This window comes from Poecilia mexicana, unplaced genomic scaffold (genome assembly GCF_051168715.1).
Source record: "Poecilia mexicana isolate PSO_F unplaced genomic scaffold, ASM5116871v1 scaffold_6, whole genome shotgun sequence".
Taxonomy (NCBI): Eukaryota; Metazoa; Chordata; class Actinopteri; order Cyprinodontiformes; family Poeciliidae; genus Poecilia; species Poecilia mexicana.
This window is the reverse complement of record NW_028263375.1, coordinates 58,988-77,384: the sequence shown is the minus strand read 5'-3', so window position 1 is coordinate 77,384 and position 18,397 is coordinate 58,988. Positions and strand designations below refer to the sequence as shown.

Genomic DNA, 18,397 nt, shown 5'->3' with positions numbered 1-18,397 from the left:
AGCGTAAATCAGTGTTTCTCAATCCTGGTCTTCAGCGTCACCCTGTCCTGCAGGTTTAGGTATTTCCCTTCTGCCACACACCTGAATTGTATCTCTGGATGATTAACAAGCTTCTGCAGTACTTGATTGTCATCCAATCATTTGAATCAGCTGTTCTGGAGTAGAGGCACATCTAAAACATGCAGAGCAGGGGGGCGCTGAGGACCAGGGTTGAGAAACACTGGCGTAAATGATCCTTTTGTAGTCTCTTCCCATGACTAATCAATTTGACTGTCTTATCTGTACATAGAGAAACTATAACTTATTATTTTGAGTCACTGATATGTTAACAGACAGAATTTTAAGAGCTGAACTAAGGATTTTGAAAGCAACCAAATGCTATTTTTCCTGTTTCTACAAATTGTTTTGAGAAATGCGCTTACTGTTTTGTAAATGCCAACAATGACTTGAGAAATGCACCAAAAGTGACTGAGAAAAACTAACCTAGCATAAATTGTCTCAGCTGTATCAATTTGTTTGCCTGTATGAAAAGTGTTCACATTTACAGCTTTGTTTCTGCTAGCTTGCAGGAAATGTAACTTACATAAATGGTTGAAGACAACCTATTGGCCTTCATGAGACTCAGATAAATGGTGAGTATCTATTTCATAAATTGCCTAAAACAGTTATATTTGTTTTTATTTATGTTTTTTGTTTGTGTATTTTGTCTGGTTCCAGACCAGAGGATCACACCTGTTGACAACAAACAAAGGTTTAACTACTGAATTTTCAGTCAGAAATGATCACACCACCTGGTTGAAGTACCTGTGTCCATATGCAAGTCAACAAAGGTGAAACAAACATTTAAGCAAATAAGATGTTCATGTAGTGCATCTTTCTAACTTTTTCTTTGTTTGTTTTCCAGCAGAGAGGAAACACCCGATTGACAACATGTGAGTCTCAATTTCAACCTGTGACTGGGAAGACTACAACCATCCTGAGCAAAGTCTGATCTCAGCGACTTGTGACTCTCAACCCAGAACAAGAATCCTTTTATCACCATTTTTTCTTCTACAATATGTTATCTCTTATGTGGACACATACTGTTTTTTTCGTTTTTGTTTTCCAGATCTCAGTAATACCGTGAGGAAACTGGACAGAAAATAGAATCAGTTCTTTTTTTAACTTGACTTTTTAAATAGAAATTGTTTCTTTAAGTGGATTACTCGTAATCTGTATTTTTGTTTAATTAGAAATTATTTTCTTTATAACTTTCTGTATAGAAATGCTTGACAAGTTACACTTCCTTGGTTGTTGTACTATAATTTGTATGGTAAAATTCTGGTAGGAACAGTGACCAGTAATTTAGCATAAGATTTTTTTGGGGGGGAGGGTTTACAATAAAATGTCAATATATATCATACAGTCTGGATGTGTTTTTCACTCATGTAGATATTATGCCTCAGTCAGCATGACCGTATTTACTACGGCAAAACCACATTTTATTTTTTTTAACATATTTTAGGAAGTACGGTATTTTACCATATTTTAAAAATACGGTAAAATCCTGCATTTACAAAATACGGTAAAAAACTGGCAGCTGTGGTTGCCAGAATTTTACCGTATTTTAAAAATACGGTAAAATCCTGCATTTACAAAATACGGTAAAAAACTGGCAGCTGTGGTTGCCAGAATTTTACCGTATTTTAAAAATACGGTAAAATCCTGCATTTAGCAAATACGGTAAAAAACTGGCAGCTGTGGTTGCCAGAATTTTACCGTATTTTGAAAATACGGTAAAATCCTGCATTTAGCAAATACGGTAAAAAACTGGCAGCTGTGGTTGCCAGAATTTTACCGTATTTTGAAAATACGGTAAAATCCTGCATTTACACAATACGGTAAAAAACTGGCAGCTGTGGTTGCCAGAATTTTACCGTATTTTAAAAATACGGTAAAATCCTGCATTTACACAATACGGTAAAAAACTGGCAGCTGTGGTTGCCAGAATTTTACCGTATTTTAAAAATACGGTAAAATCCTGCATTTAGCAAATACGGTAAAAAACTGGCAGCTGTGGTTGCCAGAATTTTACCGTATTTTAAAAATACGGTAAAATCCTGCATTTACAGAATACGGTATAAAACTGGCAGCTTTGGTTGCCAGAATTTTACCGTATTTTAGAAATACGGTAAAAAACTGGCAGCTTTGGTTGCCAGAATTTTACCGTATTTTAGAAATACGGTAAAAAACTGGCAGTTTTGGTTGCCAGAATTTTACCGTATAAAGACGGTAAACTTCTGGCAACTCAGCTGCCAGTTTTTTACCGTAAAATGAGGCCGTTTTTTTTTACAGTGTACTCAGCAGATCAGTTCAAGAACTCTTTACTTTTTCCTTTACAAAATTCAGCAAACGTTACAAGTAAGATCAAAAGAAATATCCTCTGGATACTCCCTGGTCACTGGCACTCACACTGACTGCCTCCTATAGAGCAAACAAAGCGTAACCTGGTTTGTATTCACACTAGCTTAACTTAATTTAAGACTAACACTTCAAATGCCATATTTACTGAGATAATTTCACAGTATATTTCATATCTGAGAACTAACACCTCACCTGGAGCCCTGAAGCTCCAGCCACCTCTCCATCGTTCTGCTCTGCCCCTTGCTCTGCTGTCTGAGCATCCTATGTGAAAAAATATTACATAATTAACAGACCTATTCTACCTCACATTCAGTGCTGACCTTACTAAACACCGGACTTTACAACAAATGCGTTGCGTGATAGATATCTAACTTATGGGTCCACTCACTGTACTTACAGCCGACGTAGCGAAATAACTTCTAATGTCTGTCCTTTTCTATTTTGGTGGCGACATGGTCTCGAGACTCAGAAGGAGACGCGTGTGCCCAGCTAGCCGCCGCCTTTTGCAGCTAATCAAAGAACGTCCGACGATTCAACTGACTCCCCCTCCCCCCACCCCCCCGACAGCACCGTTCCGACACGGTCTCGGAGGCTCATAATAAATGTCAAACTAAGAAGCTTCCGTTCCGCGCACCGCCTGTTGCTGCTAATCAAAGATCGTAGATCCACGTTCTTTGAGCCAATATGGCAAAAATTGGTCGGGACTTTTTCATATCCCGTGAATATTGGTCGGGACATGTCCCTACCGTCCCTACCCAAACCTACGCCCATGTCTCTGGGCCTTTTCTCCTTTGCAAAGAAACTTTCCAAAGACACCTGATCTGTTTCTTACTCATTTTGCTGCTTGTGGGCTCAGCGTTGGCGCTCAAGTAACCGAGAGAATCAGGTTAAAGGATTTTCAAAATAAAAGATCCTCCAGACTCAAATAATACATAAAACGGAAATATTTAATTATTTTTTGCGCGGCCCGGTACCAATTGGTCCACGAACCGGGGGTTGGGGACCACTGGATACCTCAACAAACATCTGCTTTGCCGACATCTGAACAACCCGGGCCTCTGGTCTTTGCACCTAGGGCACTGACGTCACATCTGCATGAGCAAATGCGGCTTTCTTTTTACCACTTTGAGTTACCATCAGGGGTGAAAGTAGGCGGGTACGTTCGGGTACTGCATACCCCTAAAAACTTTAGCGGGGGTACGCAGTACCTGCAAGAAAGAGGAGCGGCTGTCTGCTGTAAAGAATCAATGGGTTCACTAATCAGCCGTGACTGATAAGTTTTTCAAGAACAATGTAAAACACCACTTAGCAAGGATGCTGAGACAAGCATGTCCTCCTCTGACTCCTTATCAAAACGTTTGTAACTTTATTAAAGAACAACAACAACAACAACAGCAATTAAAAAAGTGTTCAAATGAATGACCCAACAAAAATAATAATCTCAGTAATTATTGTTTCAACAAGGTGTTGCGCAATTCTATGCGTTTCGGTTCCATTACCAAAATAGCTAGCAGAGCAGAAGTTTAAAATTAACTAATCAACCACCGCTGTGTTCAGGGGAGACTTATTAATAATTGCAAAATAAATATCAAGCCTGAAAACTTGATATCGTAACGGACTAAATGTTTTTAACGTAACCTGTGCTAGGCTCCAGGAGCGCAGGCGGTAAATGACAAAGACAGAGAGAGAGAGAGTAAAAAGGTAGGAGTGGTTTTGAGTTGATCACCTGTTTGGGTTATTTTACCTTTGTTTACCTTTGTTGTGGCGCTTTACAGCTGCTGTAGTTTCTGGTCAACAAACGACAAACTTGGACTAATTATCCGTTCGTCTGTGAGTATTACGTCATTCACAACAAACATCAAACACGGTAAATATGTTTCATTAAGTATTTAACAATCAAATGGCTTCTACCACCATAATTATGTGAAATTAAATTAATTGTCTAATTAAAAAAAGTTTTATTGCTCTCTAGCATCTTGCTTTGAGCTCAGTCTGAGAGGCTTTTCCTCTATCAAACATTTTTTTTGCCTCTTATTTAGTGGAAATATTGATGTTGATGAAACTTTCTCAAAAATAACCTTTTCCAACCTTTATAGCTCCAATGTTGAAAATGAGGCTCTAACATTCACAAATGACATTGAAATAAAATCCAGTCCAACATCTGGTTTGAGGTGATTCCTCTGGAACCTGTTGGAGGAAAAACATCCCATCTTCAGATGTGCTTTTAACTTAACAGAGCTCTGAGGTTCCTCCTATCAGTATGAGAGTCAGTGTGAGGAGGCGCCATGTTAGAAGACGAAGTGGAAGCTGCAGGAACTTAAGAACAAACAGGTCATGATGCTATAGGCCAGGGGTGTCCAAAGTCGGTCCTCGAGGGCCAGCATCCTGCATATTTTAGTTCTCTTCCTGGTTCAGCACACCTGCATCAAATGATGGCTTGTTAGAAGGCCTAAGGAGAACATTGACTTGCTGAAGAGGTTGTTACTACCACTAGGGAGAGAACTAAAACATGCAGGATTCTGGCCCTCGAGGACCGACTTTGGACACCCCTGGTCTAGGTCAGTGGTGTCCAAAGTCAGTCCTCGAGGGCTGGCATCCTGCATGTTTTAGTTCTCTCCCTGGTTTAATTCACCTGGATCAAATGATGGCTAAGAAGCCTAAGAGGAACATTCTCATGCTGAAAAGGTTGTGACTACCACCAGGGAGAGAACTAAAACATGCAGGATGCCGGCCCTCAAGGACCAACTTTGGACACCTAAACTCTAGGTGTTGTAGTTTTTTAGCTAGAGAAAATTAAAGATGCTGATGGTAGTGAAAAATTAGGTGGAATCGCCCTTTACCCATTTCCTGAATTGGAAGCTGCATTTGGAAACCAACTTCACCTTCATCCAAGCAGCAGGGCCTAACATACAGTTCTCTTAATGTATGATAAATCTATGGTCAACATAAAATTAAATAATCCCAAATACATAATTTAATCAAACGCTCTCATAAATGATGGTGGTGTCAACTGTAGTAGTTTGCCCTTCAATTGGTGGATTGTCAGTTCGATCCCTGGTTTACCTTTGAGATTTCAGTTTGATATATAAAATGTATTATAAATTTATTTTTTGAAAGGTTTTATTGGCTCTAGTGGCCTTTATTTGATAGCAAATTGACAGGAAAGTGTGTAATGAGAGAAGGGGAAGACATGTGGTGATCAGACCAGGAATGAAACCTGTAACTGCCGCTTTGAGGACTAAGGCCTCCATATGTGGGTTGTGCTTAACCCCTGTGCAACCACGACACCCCATAAATTTAATTATTAAAAAACAAAAAAAAACAAAATATCACACCAGCTTTCTATTCTCTCAATTGTTTTGGAGTCTGGTTTACGGTTTTACATCATACATTTAAACATCAGCAAAATTTGTAACTTTGGCCGATTAATACCATTAATTTTAGGGTAATTAGCTGCTGGTAATATTACAATATTTTTCTATGAATTTTACAATTACTTAGACTTTTTCAATAGATTTCTCTGTTTTTTATGTTTTTTTACATTTTATGACTATCAAAATCACTTGAAGTGTTTATTGAGTTATTGTAATTCCATGTATTTTCTACAATCATTACTGTAGATGATGATCTATATGTTCATCATCTTTAACAAATAGTTCAAGTTCTTCTATATATTACGGTCAGAAACTGTTGGTATTTTACAATTTTTACAGTAAATTTACAGATTTGTTTCTGCAGTGTTGACTTACGGTAACTCCATTTATTTTCTACGGTAATACAATGTTTTGGATATTACGGTCAGAAACTTGGTATTTTACCATTTTTCACTGTCAAATTTATGGACTTTTTTTTACAGTGAGGGGCACTAATACAGTTTGTTCAAATGAAAAACAATCACCAATTTCCATTTCAAGGTTGAATTTGATTACTCACATTTTGTTGTCGTGTGTTTTCCCAGAATACAATGAAATCTGTCCTTTAAGTCAAGGTTTTATTTTGTAACAATATGAAAATGCACTTCCTGTTTACTAAAAGCAGAGAGCAACATGGTACAGAAAGCTCTGTGGAGGTTTTTGTTGAAATGATAGAGGGCCTAACTTTTCTGACACTTCATAAGCACTTTCATTCAGAGTTCCTCATCTCTCAAAGAGAGCTGTTTGAATGTACAAGCCTTGTAGTGCACCCTGATTAACTGGCTGGGCTTTGTTAGGACTTTGGCCTGACAGCAGCAGTGGGAACTCAGTAATGGAAATGTCATTTTCATGCTGCTTTAAGTGGGCCTATGTTATAGGAGATAAAGTAGCCAGTACAGCCATAAAGTGGCTAAATGAGAGGAATGGCATCTGCTCTCATAATTCAGTCTTACGAAGATTTGAGCTGAGGCACATTTGTTCTCCTGTTGACAATTTGTTCGTAATTTCCTGAACCAGTGACACACGAGTGAACATATACTGTTAGGCTATAGTAAATAATAATGTGGGAGTGCTCTGAAAATACTGAAGAAAGAATTGCACTGGAAGACTTTAAAATAGAGAGAATGTCAAGATAACTTCATGATGGAGAGGCATCAGGGTGCTCAGTGTTTTCACCTCAGATATTCTGATTACTGTACCAATGAAATGAAACTGCTATTTCAGAAAGGAGAGTAAGATCTTCTTTCTTTCTCAGAAATAAAGCTCAACAATATAACTGCAGCTTGATCAAGTTAAGACTTTTTCAGTTTTTTATGCATTTTAGTTGTACAGGAAGAAAAAATGACCTGGAGCAAACAGGTTTTACTGTGTTTTAATAACTGCCAAATTCTTAGTTGTCTGGTACTGTGTACAGAAATTAATAAGTAAACGTTTCCAATGTCTCTGTAAGTGGCTGCTGCTGCATATGACAGGGTCCTGATCGTCCCTATTGAAGCCAAAATATTGTTCAGTAATACCACTGCTTCTGCAAGGTGTTCAGCTGAGCAGACATTGATGATTTGATTAGGAAAATATCAGCCAGAGATTGCATCTTAGAACCACAGAGATAGAGAGATACAAAGCTGAAGTTGGCTTCAGACTGAAGTGCCTGACTCTGGAAATGGTTAAAGAGCAATTCTACAACCTTCAACATCTTTAATCTGCTTTAGTTTAATAATTAACAAATTTATATTCATCAAACCTGGACTAGGTTGCTCTACAATAATCATAGAATTAATCAAACCCAGTTTGAGATTTCTCTGGTACTGAGAACCAGACAAATCTCAGAAGTAAACTTTTATTTGACTTGTGAACGTCCAATAGAAGGCTATTTCAGAACCGTTTTTTACATGTGGAGCACACTAGACCAGACCCAGCTTAGAAACTGAAATACTTATTCTTGAAACCTGGACAAGATTATTCTACACTTATAGCAGAATAGCCATAGCCCAGTGTGAGATTTTTTTAAAACCCTTATTTGATTTGTGAAGTCTTTATTATAAAGCCAGGTGATTTTAATTATGTTTGGCATTTTTCTTCATACAAGGCAAAAATACTTTTGCACAAAAGATATCTCCATCGAATTCCTTGATACCAAGCTGTCACAACAGTGTAGAGGAAGAGCTCTCCTTTAACAAGAAGAACCAGAACCAGATTCACTGTTCACTGCCAGATGCCCCAATGCTTTAGTTAAAGAAGATCGACAAAGCCAAGGAATACTGAAGTTGTTTCCAACGACTCTTTTATAACATGAGCGACGCATCCCCGCAGTACTATGAATGATGGGAGATTCAGTTTGATCAGTACATTTTTGGAGAGTTAGCCCAACCATCCATTGACCCAAACATTGTGTTCCACTTAGTAAAGGCAGCTTTACACAGAGTATTTAGATGGCGGAATGGACTTTATTCCATTTTCAAAACTGGAGTCTGGAAAAATGAAAAAGACGGAGAAATCCCTGCAGCCGATGTAAGAGCAGCTGAATACAGATCGACGGTATTAAAACACAGTGTCTGCATGTTTTGTTATCATTATATCATTGATGTGAATGCACCAGTAGCGGGTTAAACAGTTGTCCAACCGGGTGACAGCATTTGGTCCGACCCGTAAACAGACATGGGCCCGATGTCTTTTTTTTTCATCCCAACGCCATTAGAAAGAAAACATCGTCACAGTTCTATAAATGGTGACAAATACAGAAATCTCATTTAATTTTTAGGCAGAATTGGTTCAGACCTGGACCGGATCGGATCAGAGCCAAAGCCTTTTTTCAAATGTCAGACCGGTTACTGATCTCAAGCCGACCTGGAGCTGCCGCATGTAGATAAACCTTTGGGTGACCGTTATGGACTGGAGCCTTAGATTTGATCCAGATCTCAGTGCTGTAGGTTTTATCGTACCTATGTCTGCATATAAACACAGAGAGATGTCAGTCACAGACTGTCAGAGTTGTGTGCAGCCTATGTAAATGTCTGGCTGGACCAGCGGGCAGGTCAGGGCAGGGCCTTAAAGTGGGGGGGCCAATGGGCCCCTGGGCCCCCTTGTTCCGGCGCCTATGGATTTAAATGAAACTAACAGCCATCACTGTCATCTTCACGTGTTTGAGGAAAATAAATTAATATCCTTTATATAAATGGGTGGTAGTTACTCTTCCCTCCACCCCTTCAGATCAACTGAGAGAAAAAGCAACCTGTCATGTTTTTATTATGCTGTGATGTTTAGTTTGTGACATTCCCATCACTCCATATAAATTTAACATCCTATTGCTTGAGCTGCTTCATGCTCAGATCAGGGGAAACCGACAGTCACTACAGAAAAACATTGAGTGTAGATATTCTGAACAGGTTTTTGTAGAATTTTCATAAACTTTTCATTTTGCTTTTATTTTTGTTTAACAAATACAAACTGGAAATCTGAGGTGTTAGTGGCTAAAAATCTGAAACATATACACACTTCTTGATTGGTATTTGTGAGTTATGAATTGTTTTTTTTTCCTGCCATTTCACACCAAATCATTCGCTCCATGTACAGAGAAAGTTCTATGTGATTTTTTTAAATTCTCTAAAGACTTTATTCTACAAAAATGTTTGCAATTATAATTTTAAGTTCAATAAAATTTATTTGATTTTTAAAGGTTTTGTTGGCTCTAGTGGCCTTTATTTGAAAGTAGTTCAGCAGAAAGAGGGTAACAAGAGAGGGGGAACACATGTGGTAAATGTCACCAGGCAGGGAATTGAACCTGCAACCACCACCATGCGGACCAAGGCCTTGATATGTGGGTTGTGCTTTGCCCCTGCACCACCACAGCACCCCTTCATTAGATGTTTTTAAACTTTCCTAAGAATATAATTCTAAATTGGCTTGGAAAAGATCCCCTTTGCCTTGTCCAAATGAGACACTGAACAGACAACCACTCACACCTAAGGGCAGTTAGTCTCCTATCTCTCCTATCAGCCTCCCCGTTTCCTCACATTCCAATGACTAGCTCACTAATTTCAGTTATTCAGTGAATTTTTTGAGGTTAAATTTGATTAGAATAGAACAGAAAAGCCTCTCAGTGGGGAAACTCAAGTGCTACAGCAGCAAAGTGAGTGACAGTCAAATGAATGAAAGCATGCAGGTACACTAAAAGATAAGTAATAGTGATAAAAATGAGGTTCAGAAGTGAAACAAAAAAAAAAAGAAATCTAGCATCCAGATTTTCTGAGCTGTGTAGCGGAGTAAAATCACTGAAAATGTGCAATATCTGGTCTATAATTTTTTGTGAAAACTGTTTACAAGAACAATGATCTGTGGAAACAACAGCAGTGATCTAAGCAGTTGTAGAAACCTTACAACAGTGACTGCTTCAGAATCTGTTGCTAACACTCAGTGGTGCACCACTCACCAAAAGAACTCTCCAGATCTACAGCAGTGTCATGCATGCAGTGGGGCATGTTGACACTATATGTATTTTACATTATAGTGTTTTGATAATATGTTATTCTATTACACAGAGCTTTTATTTTGGTTAGAGAACCGCTGTAGACTTATAGCACAAATGTGCTTTCACCCTAAGATTGGTGAAACTCAGGATAACTGCAAAGATGTAGTGTTTAAAATAGTCACAACATTTCTTCCAATGAATTCTACTTGAAAAGCTGTGTTTTGACCAATATTCTATTGATATTCAGTTAATAAACTAATTAATAAACTTTTGCTATTTCCCAACTCTTTGAGGTCCAGTTTATGAGGATAGTTTTCTTGACTAAGATTAGGCAGACATGGAGAATTTTACAGGAAGTGGTACAGAAGATATTTGTTAAGTAAACAGAGTGAGAGGGTGATGATAGGATGTGGCAGCTCCAAATTACACAAAGGTAACCTCCGACTTCATGACATATTTTTTTTTATAGAGATACAATCCCATGTGCTATGTACTACAATAAAAAAAAGCTGACAAACTTGGGTAAGTTTAAATGTTTTGACAGAGCACCAAAATAAAAACATTTGCAAAACTGTTAGAGCCTGATAATGATAGCCACAGGCATCTCTGTAGCAAAAGGTAAATTATTACAAAAATTACATACACCTGCACGCACACACGCACGCACGCACGCACACGTATTCCCCCACCCTACAAGCAGGTTGAGTGTAAACCAAATTTGCTATTTCTCCACTCCCTTTTAAAATTCTCACTGACAGTACTAAAATTGTATAGGATGAAGATAAGTCACACACCACAAGTGTTATCCTTTTGTCTTTGTACAGCCAGGGCAACAGTATTAGCTGGACAAGATAACAGGATGAATGAGAATTGAAGAGGCCAATGTATTATTCACACCAGTGAGAACAGGAGATTTCTCTTGAACTGAAATAAATGAAATCTTGGTTACGAATTACAGATATAAGCCAGAGGCTTCACCACTTTCTAAATAAGACTACTTAGAGTTTTAAAGTTAGTGATATAGAAGGTATAGCACTTCCTGTAAAACTCAGGCTGGCTGTTGGGCCACCTACCTTGCGGCGTCTGCATGTACTGTATTTCGCTTCCACCTCACATATCGAAGTGCTTTTCAATTTTCTTAACAACAAAAGAGTTCAAGTAAGAAAATTCAATTCAGATCCATGAATTGATTTAATACATTTTCATCAGTACAGGAAGTCCAAGTGTGGAGATAAAAGCAGTTTGTTTTCCAGCTTTTCCCCTTCAGCAGACCCACTGAGTAATGATTTCACAATTCAATCAGCAGCACGTTTTTTCTGTGTGTTCTCTGTACCTCCTGAACATCACATTCATTATGTGGAGCATGGTTTTTATATTCAAAGCACATGTTCCCAATAGTTCCTCAACTGTAAAAAGAGCAGCAAAACTGGCGATGAGGGAGGGAACAAATGGTGAAAATTAATGTTCCTTTGGGCCTGGGCCATAGGAATTGAGATTTCTTTTTGTCCACAAAGAGAAAACCACAGCTCCTGCTCTTTATCTGCAGTCTTCAAGGTTAAATGGAAATGTGAATGGTAGATGCCTTGCATCAGACCACCATGAATACCCATCTTTAATGTTGAACATTTACTGCAATAAACCTGCTATCGCCACATCTTGTTTCTGAGCCTCTGCCGTTTACTGGCAGAGCCTCATGTAAGATGGCTCGCTCAGAAGGTGACATTCACTCAAGAACAGAGGAAATCAAAACTGGCTGGAAATTCAGGAAAGGAAAAAGAAATAAAACAGAAGAAAGGCTGAAATAGAAACCCAGAATGTTTATGCTCTGGAGCTATTAATAAAGCTCCAGAGCATAAACTCTTTATCTCCCGTCAAGAAGGACGGGAGATAAAGTTTTTGTGGTACATGGGGAGATGGGAGACTTAATCAACTCCTGATGACAAGTCATAGAGAACTGCAGCTTATTACTATGCACTTTCATGTTCTGTGATGAGCTTTTCCTCATCCTTGATGAATACAGTAGAAAATGTATTTCATTTCTGTACTGAATCTGCTGGTCATGAACCTGGGTTCAATCTGCAGTCTCAGAACTATGATAAAATAACTGAAACCAGATGCCTTTTGCATGTTTGTGTATCTTTAATCATTTTAAAATGTTCTATAGATGTTTTCTATTGTTTGTTAATATTAAAGCTGCAGTATGTAACTTTTCTGAAAAATATTTTTTCTATGTGTGTTGAAACTATCACTATGTCATGGCATAGGTAATCTGTGAAAAAAATGGAGTTCCTCTGCCTTCTCCCAGTGCTAACTAAAAACAATTAGAACCAGAAGGCGGGTCTTAGTGCTGTGAATCTGTGTGGTTGATTATGTTGCTTTCTACAAAGTCACAGCTAGAACAGAATAACATGAAGGCTAGTTAGCATGACCACAGGTGATGGCCAATTTGTAAGTTGTTTCTTTGCCATTAGCTCAATTAGCAACGAGTACATGAGATTGATCATCCGATTAAAAATTAGATTCTTGATTAATATGAGTTGTTGCTATGTTGTTGTACGGTATTTTAAGATCTTGTTCAAGTGCCCCTGTTTAACTGTGAGCCCCCGCCCCTCCAAAGGTCTCTGCATGGCTCTGTTAAAGCTCCATTCTGTAATACGTTTGCTTCTTTGTGGCAGATTCTGTACATCAGACTCTGCCAGGCTTTATGAGACATATAAAGCCTGTAAATGTCTCTTATAAATATTTACACAATAAGCACAAAATGTTTGGTTAATCTCATGTCCATTTTTACCAACACAATGTTCATCTTTGTCATTCTAACAAGCCATCCATCTTCTTTACACCCTTGTCCCTCAGTGGGTTTGGGAGGGTTGCTGGTGCCTAACTCCAGCTATCATTCTGGGCGAGAGGCAGGGTACACCCTGGACAGGTTGCCAGTCTGAACACAGAGACAAACAACCATGTACACACACACCTAGGGGCAATTTGGAGAGGCCAATTAACCTGATAGTCATGTTTTTAGACTGTGGGAGGAAACCAGAGTACCCGGAGAAAACCCACACATGCACAGGGAGAACATGCAAACTCCATGCAGAAAGACCAGGGCCGGGAATCAAACCCAGAACCTTCTTGCTGCAAGGCAACAGCTCTACCAACTGCGCCACTAACAAGCTTTTGTGGAAATTCCCATATTTGACTTCATTAGTTCTTTGCTTTGCTTCTTCCACAGGTGTGTGCAGTGAAGCTTGTATATACATCCAAACTCAGGCAAGAAATAGAATATGTTTAAAACAGATAAAAAAAGATAAACACAAAAAGAACAATGGAAAGGTGAGTTTTTTGCTATTAACTTTTTGTAGCACTCTGTGCTTTTGGGGCCCAAATAGGTCTGGGCATGGATCCAGCTGGAGTGTAAAGGATAGAGGAAAAGAAAGGATCTCTTTGGCTGTATTTGATGAATGGCTTCTGTGAGCTAAATTTTCTGGAGCACTTGTTTATGGCGGAAACATAATGTACCATAAATTCCACCTCCACTTTTCCATCTCCAAGATAACATTTTATCCAATTCGCCAGTGCTCTTTCCACTGATTAAAAGCCTCTCTCAGGCAAACAGGTCTGCAGCTGCTGCATTGCTGCCTCCCTTTTCCTTCTCTACTCTATATCGTCCCGTTTTCTCTGAGTGTGCCTCTGCTTTTGTTTGGTCACTCATACCTTTTCTATTTCTTCCCATCTGTCTTTCTCTATTTGCACATCTGCAGTTAGGAAGAACTCTGCGTTGTTAAACTAACTACTCTAACTGTTTCAGGTTTTTCTTCTGTGTTGTTTCAATTAAGAACATATTTTTTCTTTATAAGAATATCTATATCTACAATTTTCAGCCTCTAAGACTTGTCAAACCAGTTAACTTTAGTATTCAGAAAATAAACATATATTCTGCCCCTCGTTCTGGCCCTCCGTCAGGTGCAGATCTTTTTCAGACATGGACCAGCTGGCCCCCACAGGACCCAGTGTCTGCTCCCAGGTCCGGTCAGGCGACGCCTTTACCTGTTGTCCATCCAGACCTCAGAGCTGACTCCCACACTGTGTCAAGCGACCAACTCGCCTCATGCTGTTTGTGAGTCTCTGGGCTCTCTGCAGCACGTAAGAGTGAGAACTTATGACCCACTGTTGTAATGCTAATACTAAGTTAGTTGTAGGTAGCTGGAATAGAACATTCAAACTGATTGTGTTTTTTTCTACATTCTGGGACACACTGAATATTAAATTTTACATGACCAAGTAAAGTAATAGCAATATAAAAAAATAAAAACTGTAGGAAAGACCTTTGTGAAGTTTTCTGTAAAACTTCATAAAGTTTTACATTTAAAAATGACAGTCATTTAAAAATGACAGTCGATATATTCTGTAAGCAAAGTGCAAAACACTAAAGGAAGTCTCCAGAAATACCAAAATATGATCACAAAGCCTACAGCAGGCTATTGCTACTGGTAACGTATGCTATTTGCATTTTTGTTGTTGTTTTATCAGAAAGAGATTTCAACATTTGAAAGGTGTTTGCTTAAAAGAATGTAGACAAGGACATCTGGACTTCTAATGTTATTTGGATAAACCAAACATATCACAAACCAAATGTATCCTACCTGAAAAAAATTATCAGCTGTGGAGCACAAGGCTTGGGGATGGTTTGCTAAAATGGCCAGCTCATCATTTTATAATCCACCAGAAATTTCACTGTATCTAAAGAAAATGTGAGACAATCTTCCAAAAAATTAAAATAATGACACTGTGGGCTGACTTCAAAATGAGCAAAACATGAAAGAATGTCTCTATCATCTCATTCTTTACAGAAAACACATTTTTAATGTCTATGCTGTTATAACCACACAGCCAAAATCATTTAACTGTTTTCCTTTGTCACAGGAAACACACAGTAACTTAAACTTACCTAAATTTACTGACTACAATATATTTGTCTCGGGATGTTGACAGCATTTAATAACATTTAAAGAAACAAACAAAAAACAGAAGGGAAAAAAAATTTTGCAATGAGTAAATTGTGCTTATTCTAAAATGCTGTTACAATATGCAGTAAAAAATATTGAATTGTCTTTTACTTTTTTGTTTATGACATTTCCTGAGAAACCAAACTGCTGGGAAAAGATTAGAAATAGATTTTCCAGATGGTTTCCTACACAGACCCATCTGTGTACTTCTTGAAATTAATTGCAAAAAAGGCAGGCATTACCTAAAAACTTGGCATGTGGCTGGTAACATGTATTGTGAGAAACTTCAAACAAAACAACGAAGCTCCAAAAACCAACACAGCAGGTGAATTGTAGAATATGGACGCCTCCATCGATGTGTCCATGGGCAAGACAACCTAACCTGCTGGTGTTGGTCAGAAGAACTGATGGGCCAGACTTCCCCAGGGCAGCTGGGCCTATGGTCCAGTGGGTTTCCATCATCAGCCTGTGAATGTGTGCGTGAATGGAAATGACTGATTTCATGTGAAGCGTCTTTTAGAACTCTTGGAGGGGTGAAAAGCATTATACTAGTCTGATGTCATTTTATTTCATAATCCAAAAATGTCAGTTGAACTTCTTATTTTGTGTAACCCCAATTAGTCAGGAACTTTTATTTTTGCATGCCCACTTCTTGTGTTGCCCCAAAATCTGCCAAGTTCTTTAAAGCCCCTCCTCCAGCTTGCAGTTTGACTTCTTCTGTTTTCACTGCAGTTGTGGCGTGTTGTGTTTGGTGTCTTCCACACAAATTAATACAGTACTTAGAATCTACGGACTCGATTGCCTGGTGAGTCTGTCATCCAATAGCAGGATTGTTTTTATGTCTGAAACTTCTGCTCCGTTGCTCATCGGCGCATTCTTCTTGCCAGAATTGCTGGAGCTGCTAATCTGGAACTTCTCCTGAATTTTTTCACTGGGCATTGTGGCTAAGTATGACTCACTCCATCTGAAAAGGTAAAATTGTTTGGTGCATCAATAATAATTTTGTGCATGTTCTGGCACATTTGTATTGATGCTGAGGCAGCAGTGAAGTTTAAATTGATGGTGAAATTGATCAGAACAGAATGTGGCTACACTTTTAAGTTTGATATTGCGCAGTATTTTTATTTTTTCCCCTTTCTTTCTCTCACTGTCCTTGAGTATTTGAAAACTAATTTATTTCTATTTGTTTTTTGAATCTGTGTTATTTTTATTTCCTTTTGAGTTCAGTAAAAACTTAAAAATGCCTATTGGATTCAAGACCCCTTTTTCTAGAAGAAATGTGTCGCGTCCGAAAGAGCTTTGAGGGGCTAGACTCGTAAGAGCTTGCCTCGCTTACAATGTGGATCCTCTCATCTACAAAGGACGAGTCTCTGGGCCAGTAGAAAGCAGAAAGCTAGAATAGTCCTATGCTTTTTTTAATCATAATTTTTTTTTTACAAAAGCATTTAATAAAACAATCTTTAGTATCATATTTATTTAGACTGATATCTGATGTGACCATCTGATCTGGTCAAATCCATCTGTCAAGTCAGTGCTGTCAACTACAGTGTTCCTATGCAGTAATTAATTAAGTCTACGAAAAATTGAAGGGTGAATAAAAATTGTTTGTTTTTCTAATCATTCAAATTATCCAAAAAATGTTATTAGTACTATGAAATATTATGTTCAATAGAAAAAATAATGAACTCGTATGTCAATGCTTTTGCCTCCTAGTTAAATACTAAATTATTTGTGTCACACTGAGAATTTACAGATTTCCACTAGGGTTGGTGCCCTCTACCTTTATCTACGGAATGAAAAGGCATATCTCCTTTATTTTGGTAAATACCTTCAGAATTATCATGCACGTTCATGAAATTAAGCAAAATCTACAGCCAGTGATGGCAGTTACTTTGAAAAAGTAACTTTAATCAGATTACTGTTTACTCCTTAAAAAATAACTCAGATTACTGATCACTTGATTTGGAAAGTAACTAAGTTACATTAAAATTAACTTTTTTAGTGACTTTCAGCAGCTGCTAACAACAACGCTCCACCACCTGTGAAAATTACATTGATTTTTGCCAATCCCACCGGCAACAATTGTTGCCAGACATTTTTTCTAACTTCTGGAACCTCTAGAAGAATTGTTGTGACTTTTGGCAGCTAATTGAAGTTTTACCATCAAATAATAGTGTGTCTACTCTTAGCAACATCAATTTCATGTATCTAATGTGAAAGGTCACATGACCAGACCTCTTTACTTCTTGCCTGTGACGCTGGAGGTAAATGTCTATCACAAACCTGTACAAGAGGAAGTCAGCAAAATATTTAAATAAACAAAATATTTTGAACATATGTACTTTCAAGTGTCTTCTACTGATATGTAAAGAAAATTGTATCCCTTCATTCTTTTGTTCATAAGAAGAGTGAATGTAAGCATGGCAACAATTGTTGCCACTAGCATAATACATAGACAGCACTATGTCCATATTGTCCATAGTTTTGCTGTTTATTCTATATGCCTTGCTGTTCCCATACAGCTTAAAAAGATCAGATATTTTAGATCTTCTAGACCTGAAGGAACCTCAAAATGATGTCTTATACATTCCACAGTTGAAATTCTCCCCTATTTCACCCCACCAAAAGACGATCCTTTCCACAAAGTGTGGCCTATGCACTGAATGACAACTACAAGATGATGCCATGCCATGGGCAAAGGTGTAGTTCTTGGTCTGTTGGAACAGGGATGATGTCCTCTCAGATGCAGATTTGTTCATACTAAAATTTTTACCTGGTTTTGCCTCTTTGATGAAATGACTAAATGAGGTCAAAGGTCGCTTGGCACATTGAGACAATGATATCTGCTGGGTGTGGCATTGAATCTTTATGTATTTAAAATATTTCTGAACACTCTTGTAACCATTCTTTGTTATTATAGGTTAAGCATGTCATGATTTTTCTTATTTTTTACATGTACAAATAGGCCATATTTGTGTAATTTAGACTATGCAGTTTCCTACCGGCAATAATTCACTAGCAAGGACCATGCCACGAGATGTAAGTTTAAAGTTTTAATGATGAAGGGATAAAGGAATGAGGGATGAAGGGAGGACGGGATGTAGGGATGAAGG

The 18,397-nt window shown here is 38.1% G+C and overlaps 1 long non-coding RNA gene across 2 annotated transcripts; it reads left to right on the top strand.

Moving 5' to 3' along the window:
• The first annotated feature begins 384 nt into the window (after positions 1 to 384).
• On the top strand, positions 385 to 1,528 carry LOC148158494 (uncharacterized). Of its 2 annotated transcripts, none has more exons than XR_015762975.1 (3): positions 385 to 632; positions 718 to 830; positions 905 to 1,528. It is a non-coding gene; the product is annotated as an uncharacterized LOC148158494 (long non-coding RNA). The 2 variants fall into 2 exon arrangements; XR_015762976.1 differs by having other exon boundaries at positions 908 to 1,527.
• Positions 1,529 to 18,397: the final 16,869 nt, after the last annotated feature.